Source organism: Orycteropus afer, unplaced genomic scaffold (assembly GCF_000298275.1).
Source record: "Orycteropus afer afer isolate SDZICR_OR568_19922 unplaced genomic scaffold, OryAfe1.0 scaffold00578, whole genome shotgun sequence".
Classification (NCBI taxonomy): Eukaryota; Metazoa; Chordata; class Mammalia; order Tubulidentata; family Orycteropodidae; genus Orycteropus; species Orycteropus afer.
Window position 1 is genome coordinate 604,004 of NW_006922165.1, and position 7,485 is coordinate 611,488.

Sequence of the window (7,485 nt, forward strand, 5' to 3'; positions counted from 1 at the left end):
TTCTGTCATCCACTTTGGTCTTCTCTTCTTTTCTTGTCTTTTTAGTGATCTCTTGCTTTCTTCATGGATAATGTTCTTGATATCTTCCCATAATTCATCTGGCTTTCAGTCGTTGGTTTTCAATGCATCAAATCTATTCTTTAGATGATCTCTAAATTCAGGAGGGATATACCAATCAAAATGGCTGTGCCCTCCGGACAGCTGAAAGTCCACACCTCAGGTTGTCTCCCTCCTTGCTGCTTCCCTTCCTAATCATTGGCTACCAGAGCAGTTATCCTTGCAGCCCATAGTGACCACAGCTGATATTTAGGTCAATTCTCAGGTCCCAACACCACTTGGAAATATTCAGGCTGTTGGTCCTGTCAGAGTAGCTGACAGTCCACAGCTATGTCTGTCTCTGTACTCACTGCTTTCATTCAGGTTCTTCCACTAGTTGGTGCCTAATCCACTTCTGTATACTTCCTTTTAAAGCTCAGGGCTCCAAGATTATCTTCTGCATCTCTGTCAATTGGTTTCTCTTTTCTTTGTTGAAGAGGGTCTGTATCTCTTGTCTGCCTATTCTGCCATCTTACTGAAAGGTCCCATAGCAAATATGTTTTAATAGTAATCTAGTCTACACACCAGGTAAAAGGGTAAGATTGTTTAACTGGGAGTTAAGTCTCATAATATATCCCCTTAATAAAATCCCTAGGTTATTAATACAGGTTTTATGAAGACTAGTGGGACTAAAGCGGAGAAAACAAAAATAATCTTCAAATCTATCCTTCAAACCAAAACAAACCCACTGCCATTGAGTCAATTCCAATTCATAGCAACCTATAGTACAGAGTAGAACTGCCCAAAAGGGTTTCCAAGGCTGTAAAGCTTTACGGGAGCAGACTGCCTCATCTTGCTGCCATGGAGCAGGTGGTGGTTTTGAACTGCCGACTTTCTGGTTAGCAATCAAATGCTTTAATTGCTGTGCTACCAGAGTTCCTTTTAATCTACCCTTAGGAGTCTGTTAATGCAATAGACATTTGTGAGTTTTTCCTACCCATCATCCATGCCCCTTTCTGGTGGCAGACCTTGTATCTCAGCCTAGGAAATCATCCCTCCCCCATTCTGAGGAAATATGGTACAAGTGGAATTGAACTCCTTTCAAGCTTGAAGGGTGGGCACCTTGGTCAGCATCTTCTATCCCCCTGGCCACAGTCTTTGGTTCAGATTTGAACACATATACCAAACTGGTCCAGTAAGAATCAATCCCAAGGTTATTTATGAAAACTACTAAGACAGAAAGGGGCTCAAGTGGCATAATGCCTAAGGCATTTGACTGCTAACCAGAAGGTTGGTGGTTCAAACCCACCAGCCACTCCACAGAAAGAAGACTGGGCAATTTACTTCCGTGAAAATTTACCACCTTAGAAACTCAAAGGGGGTTGCTATGAGTCAGAATCGACTCGATGGTAGTGATTTGGTTTTTTGGTTTTTGTTAATGAAGAGGCTCTCTTTTCACTGGGTCTAGTAAATTGGTAGATTATAAGTTTGGATTTGCTTGGGGCCAAAAGGTATAGAAAGCCTGGCTGAGAATGAAATCAACATAGTGGATGTCTCCCTGGATCTAGCCATGCCTGAAGCTTCATTTTCTTTTGGACTTTCCAGCTAAATGAACTAAATTAATCCAATTTTCTCTTTTATTGTTGCTTAAACTAATTTCAATTGAGTTTTCCTAAGTTGTCCTGCTCCTAAGTGTCTTTGGGACCTGACTTAAACAAGAAAGGACTTCCCAATGCTAGACAAGGTAATCAAAGGAGGGTAGGAGTTTTCCTCTTCCCAATAGTTTAAATGAAATAATTATATAGAGAGTGACACAGATGCATGTGTGTATGTGTGTGTGTGTGTGTACACATATATATTTTTCCCCATATACCTAAGCCCTGTTTAGAAACTGCCCACTTAACAAAGCCGGGCAATAAGCTCAAGGAAATAGAATAAACCCTCTCCTTGCTTTTTCTCTGGTTGTGTTTTCTTACACTTGTGAGGAAAGTTTTGGATCTGAAAAAAATTGTATAGTAGAGATTCTTCATTGCTGAATGATTATGATTGTAGGACTGATTTTACTGGGCAAATTTTGAGTCTAGTAACTATGAAGTCTGTAGAGAAAGCTACAGAATAAACAATAGTTTCAAGGTCTCAAAATATTATTTTGCCTCCCAGGGGTTTCCAAACCAGTCTAAGTACTCATGTGGCTATGCAGGTAAGTGCTGACAGATTGATGTATTTTCCTCCTTGAACAGAAAACGATTTGTGTATGGGAATCAATAAAATATGCAAATGAAGCTTCCCAATTCAGAGCATGTAAATGTGGTTATTTTAATTTCCCTTGATATGGACAAATACAGCCACCAGAAGTTTCTCCGGGAGTTTTGTCACCTGCCATTTACAGAGAGTAGGGAGTTATGCAGCAATTAGCCAAGAAGGGGAAGAATTACCCGACAGCTCATGAAGACCTCTCCACATAGCTCAAAGAGGCCATAAAATACCAGAACATGTTAGTACCAGCCACCCCAAACTGCATAGATTCTCCCAGGAAGCTACTTGAGAAATGTAAAAAGTGAGGTCGAAATTGTGAAATTACACTTTGTTCTTCTGTTTGCTCAAAAGAGCTGCCATTTGGCTGCTATTGCATATTTGAAACCCACTGTAAGCAACGTTTATGCCAGTGGAAACTTAATTGTGTCCTGTTTGAAGATTTATCCTTTTGTGGGAAATCACAGTTCAGTTTTGTGAACCCTGTTTTCGACAGTCTGTCACTTCAGCTGGGCCTTTCTCCGGGACAGAGCAGTTAGGATTGAAGCAGAAGCAGCATGTGAGTGACAGTGCGTGGCGGGATCTGAGGACAGGCAGCTGGGCTCGGCCACTTACCACTGTGTCATCACTGGCACAGTGCTTGCCCTTCCTGAATCTCGTAACATAGGATATTAATACCTATTTCATAGCTTTGTGGTAAAGATTAAAAATAGATAAAAGATTCGAGATCCCTTTGTAAACAAAAAGATCCACAGACATATGAGATGTTATTACTGCAGACACCTAAGGTCATATTCTAGAAACCACACAGCAGGTATTCCCAACTCTCTAAATATCTCTCTCCCTTCCTCCCTCTCTTTTTTTCTCTCAATTTTTCTTTCCCTCCCAATTTCTCTTTCTCTCTCAATTTCTATCTCCCTCCCTTCCATCTCTCTGCCTCTCTCCCTCTTAAATCCTCTCTCTCTCACACACATGTCTCTCTCTCTCTCTCTCTCTCTTACACACACATACACAGAGAGAGAGAGAGAGACAAGATTTGTCATATGAGAGAATGATTTGCTACTTTCATTTTTCTTTAGAAAAGTGGGATTAGAGTAAAAATATAAAAGATAAACTTTTACACTTTGGGGTTTAACCAATGAAAATAATCAGAAGGGACCTGATTGTGTGTGTGTGTGTGTGTGTGCACTCTGGGTCCAAATTTACAGAGAAAATTTGTTTTATATTCAACAGTTCATATACATTTGGTTTCACTGCCTGATTACCATCCCCAACCCTAACCCACTCTCCTCCCCTCCCTCCCCTGTGACCCTCCTTCCCTGTGCCCCCCTTAACTATGCACTCCTCCTCCATGTGAATGCTACCCCTCTGGTGCCCCATGGCCAATTGCTCCAAGGGCTCTATCTCCATAGAATAGGTGGGTACATCGCCTTGGGTTGGGTGTTCTGCATGTAGGTCTTTCTACTGTTGGGCTGAGAGCCAGTCCTTGCGAGTGAGTCCTATCCCAGGCCCGAAGTGTATGTCAGGACCATAGTCTTGGAGGTCCCACCAGACTCCATCTGACCAGTAATTATGGTCATTATTGTGTTCTTGAATTTTGTTCCATGTTTTCCTACCCATTCTATCCAATATCTCTAGTTTTGATACTTTTCTGAGTGGTTGGCATTGGTAGGTGGACACCATCTAGTTCTTCTGGTCTTGAGGGCCATCATATCCTTGGACTAATTGTTTCCAAATGTCCTTGATTTTATTCACTCTTCTTCACTTCAGACAAAAGGAGACCATTAATTAGCTGTATCTTACATGGGCCACTCAAAAGCTTTTAAGAACCCATTCGCTACTTATCAAAGTAGGTTGTAGAACAAGATTTTTATGTATTATGGTGTGCCAACTGAGCCTGGTGTCCCCTAATACTGTGGTCCTGAGTTGGCAGGCCCAGTGGTTCTCTCTCCCAAGATTTTTGGTTGTCTCTGAGGGATTACTCCATCTTCTGTTGCTTCCGTAATGATTGTGGTTATTTTGGATCACTAGTATCTATGCAGGAGCTCTGGTAGCATAGCGCGCTTGACTGCTAACCAGAAGGCTGGCGGTTCAAACCCACCAGCCACTCCTCAGAAGGAAGATGGGGCAATCTACTTCCATAGTGATACTGCCTCGGAAACCCAAGGAGCGGTCGCTATGAATCGGGTCCGACTCGACGGCACATAACAACAACAACAACAACAGTATCTATGCAAGATTATCTTCAGCTAAATCTATCATTTGTCTAGGGTACATTCCTGCTTGCTGACCCCCATCTGATCTTCTCAGTTGTCTATGCATTTATCTGTAGCTTGGTGTTTGGTGTTAGTGGTAACGCAGTATTATGCAGTATTTTCCTCTGTCATCTGTATCTTATGTGCACATGTCAGTGTCCTCCCTTTCCCCAATGTTATCATGCTGGTCACAGACTCTTTCCATACCATCCCTCCCCTTACCTAACTCAGCATATGGCCCCCAACAAGTCCTAAATTTTCCCTCCCACCCACAGTAACCTAGAAAGTGAATTCCCTTCCAAAGGGAACTGATTTTGATGCAAAAGATTTCGAGTTCTTCAAGATGCTGGAAGGACAAGAGGAAGTTTCTGGAAGTTCCACTTAAGTTTCTTGGTATTGGGCAATTGTAGAATAGTTGTGAGAGCACAGGAGCTCTGGTGGCACAGTAGTTAAAGCATTTGGCTCTTAACCAAAAGGTCAGCAGTTTGATCCCACCAGCCACTCCTCAGGAGAAAGGAAGCAGTCTGCTTCCATAAAGATTTACCGCCTTGGAAACACTATAGGATAGTTCTACTCTGTCTTATAGGGTCACTATGAGTCAGAATCGGCTTGATGGCAGTGGGTTTGGCTAAATGAGAGCACAATATTTAGAGCCAGACAACCAGAGTTTCAATCCTTGCCTATAAGGCCTTAGCACATTTCCTTCCTGCCTGCCCCTGAGTGGTTTTCTCACCTGAACAATGAATACAAACATACTAGAGAGAGTCAGTGTGAGAATCAAATTAGATAACCCAGGGAAAGCTTTTAGCCAAGTGCCTGGCAAGAAGTGAATGCAAAGAATGGCTATTATTGGAAGAAACTTGGGACTCCAGGAGAGTTAAAGGACAGCAGTTTTTACAAGGCAATGGAGAAAATAGAGACACATAAAAACTATCCAAGTTTTGTCAGCAGATTAGGTGATATCTTTTCTGCTTTCACATTTACTATTATTTCTCTCCTTCATTGTCACCTCAACCGCATATTGCTCTGATTTTATGGAAACCCCGTGTCTCAACAGTGAAACCCTGTGGAAATGAAATATTTAATGATATTTCCAACTTTAAGAAAGATTTCAGTCACGGCAGCTATCCGCTGGGTGATGCTTTGCATTAATCCGATGGATAAAGAGTTTCTTCCCAGCATTGAAGCTATTAGAGGAAAGTTTTGAGCATGGGGCAAGCTAGGGAAACTGGACAGCTTCCCAGACCCAACAGGGTCAAATCTTTCCAGTTCTCCTTCATCATTTTGTTTGAAATTAATTCCCAGAACATAAGATTCTGCCACATTCAGGGGAAAAAAAAAAAAAAAAAGTTCCAAAGCCCTGTTTAAATGTTATTTGGCTGATCAGCTTCTTTATCGCAGCTCAAGCGATTTTCCTCACCATTGGTAAAAATAATTAAGGTTAACTGGTTAAATAGGGGAATACTTTAGAAATACCATAAGCAGCACTCTTAATAGTCTATCATATCTCATCTCAGAATGGCTAAATACCATCTCACATGCTTTCATTCTCACTCTAAGAGTGGTCTACAAATTATATTTATATAGTAAAATGATAACTCTCCCCCTCTGGTCAGTGGTTTCCTTTAGAATGAGAACAATATCTTATTAAACTTTATATATACAGCACTTAACACAGTTGATGGAACATAGTAGGAGCTCAAAAATGTGTCTGGGTATTGAAATGTGGTAATAATCTGTGTGAGCATTAATCTGTATGAGCAGATAAATGTAAGATTTATAAATACAACAGTTTTGCATGCAACAAAAAATACTAACTAGTTAGAGCTGTACAGAATTAACCAAACACAAACAACTAAAGCACTAATCCACACCTCCTATAGATACTTATTAAGAGCTTACTATTACTATTACTACTATTACTACTATGCCACTAGGAGTTCTGGTGGCATAGTGCCTAAGGCATTTGAGTGTTAACCAGAAAGCTGGTGGTACAAACCCACCAGGCACTCCTCAGAAGAAAGATTGGGTAATCTACTTCCATAGTGCTCCTGCCTCAGAAACCAAAGGAGGGCTAACTATGAGTCAAAATCGACTCGACGGGAGTGAGTTTGGTGCCCAAACCACCACTCATCTGTCAGTTTGTTGTGCTGTGGTCGCATATGTATTGCTGTGAAGCTGGAGGCTGTGCCACCAGTATTTCAAATACCAGCAGGGTCACCCATGGTGGCCAGGTTTCAGTTAATCTTCCAGACTAAGACAGTCTCAGAAGAAAGAAGGGGCCATCCGTTTCTCAAAGAATTGGCCAGAAAAAACCTTATGAACAACTGTAAAACACTGTCTGATATATTACTGGAAAACTTTATGAATAGACCTGAAACACTATCCAATATAGTGCTGGAAGATGAGCCCCTCAGGTCAGAAGGCAATCAAAATATGACTAGGGAAGAGCTGCCTCCTCAGAGTAGAGTAGACCTTAATGATATGGATGGAGTAAAGCTTTTGGGACCTCGATTTGTTGATGTGGCATGACTCAAGACAGGAAGAAACAGCTGCAAACATCCATTAATAATCAGAACATGGAATGTACAAAGTATTAATCTGAAAATTGGAAGTTGTCAAAAATGAAATGGAAAGCACAAAGATCAATATCCTAGGCATTAGTGAGCTAAAATGGACTGGTTCTACCCATTTTGAATCAGATCTACTATGCTGGAAATGACAAATTGAAGAGGAATGGCATGACATTCATCATCATAAAGAACGTTTCAAGATCTATCCTGAAGTACAATGCTGTCAGTGATAGGATAATATCTATATGCCTACAAGGAAGACCAGTTAATATGACTATCATTCAAATTTATGCACCAACCACCAAAGCCAAAGATGAGGAAATTGAAGATTTTTACCAACTTCTGCAGTCTGAAATTGACCAAACATG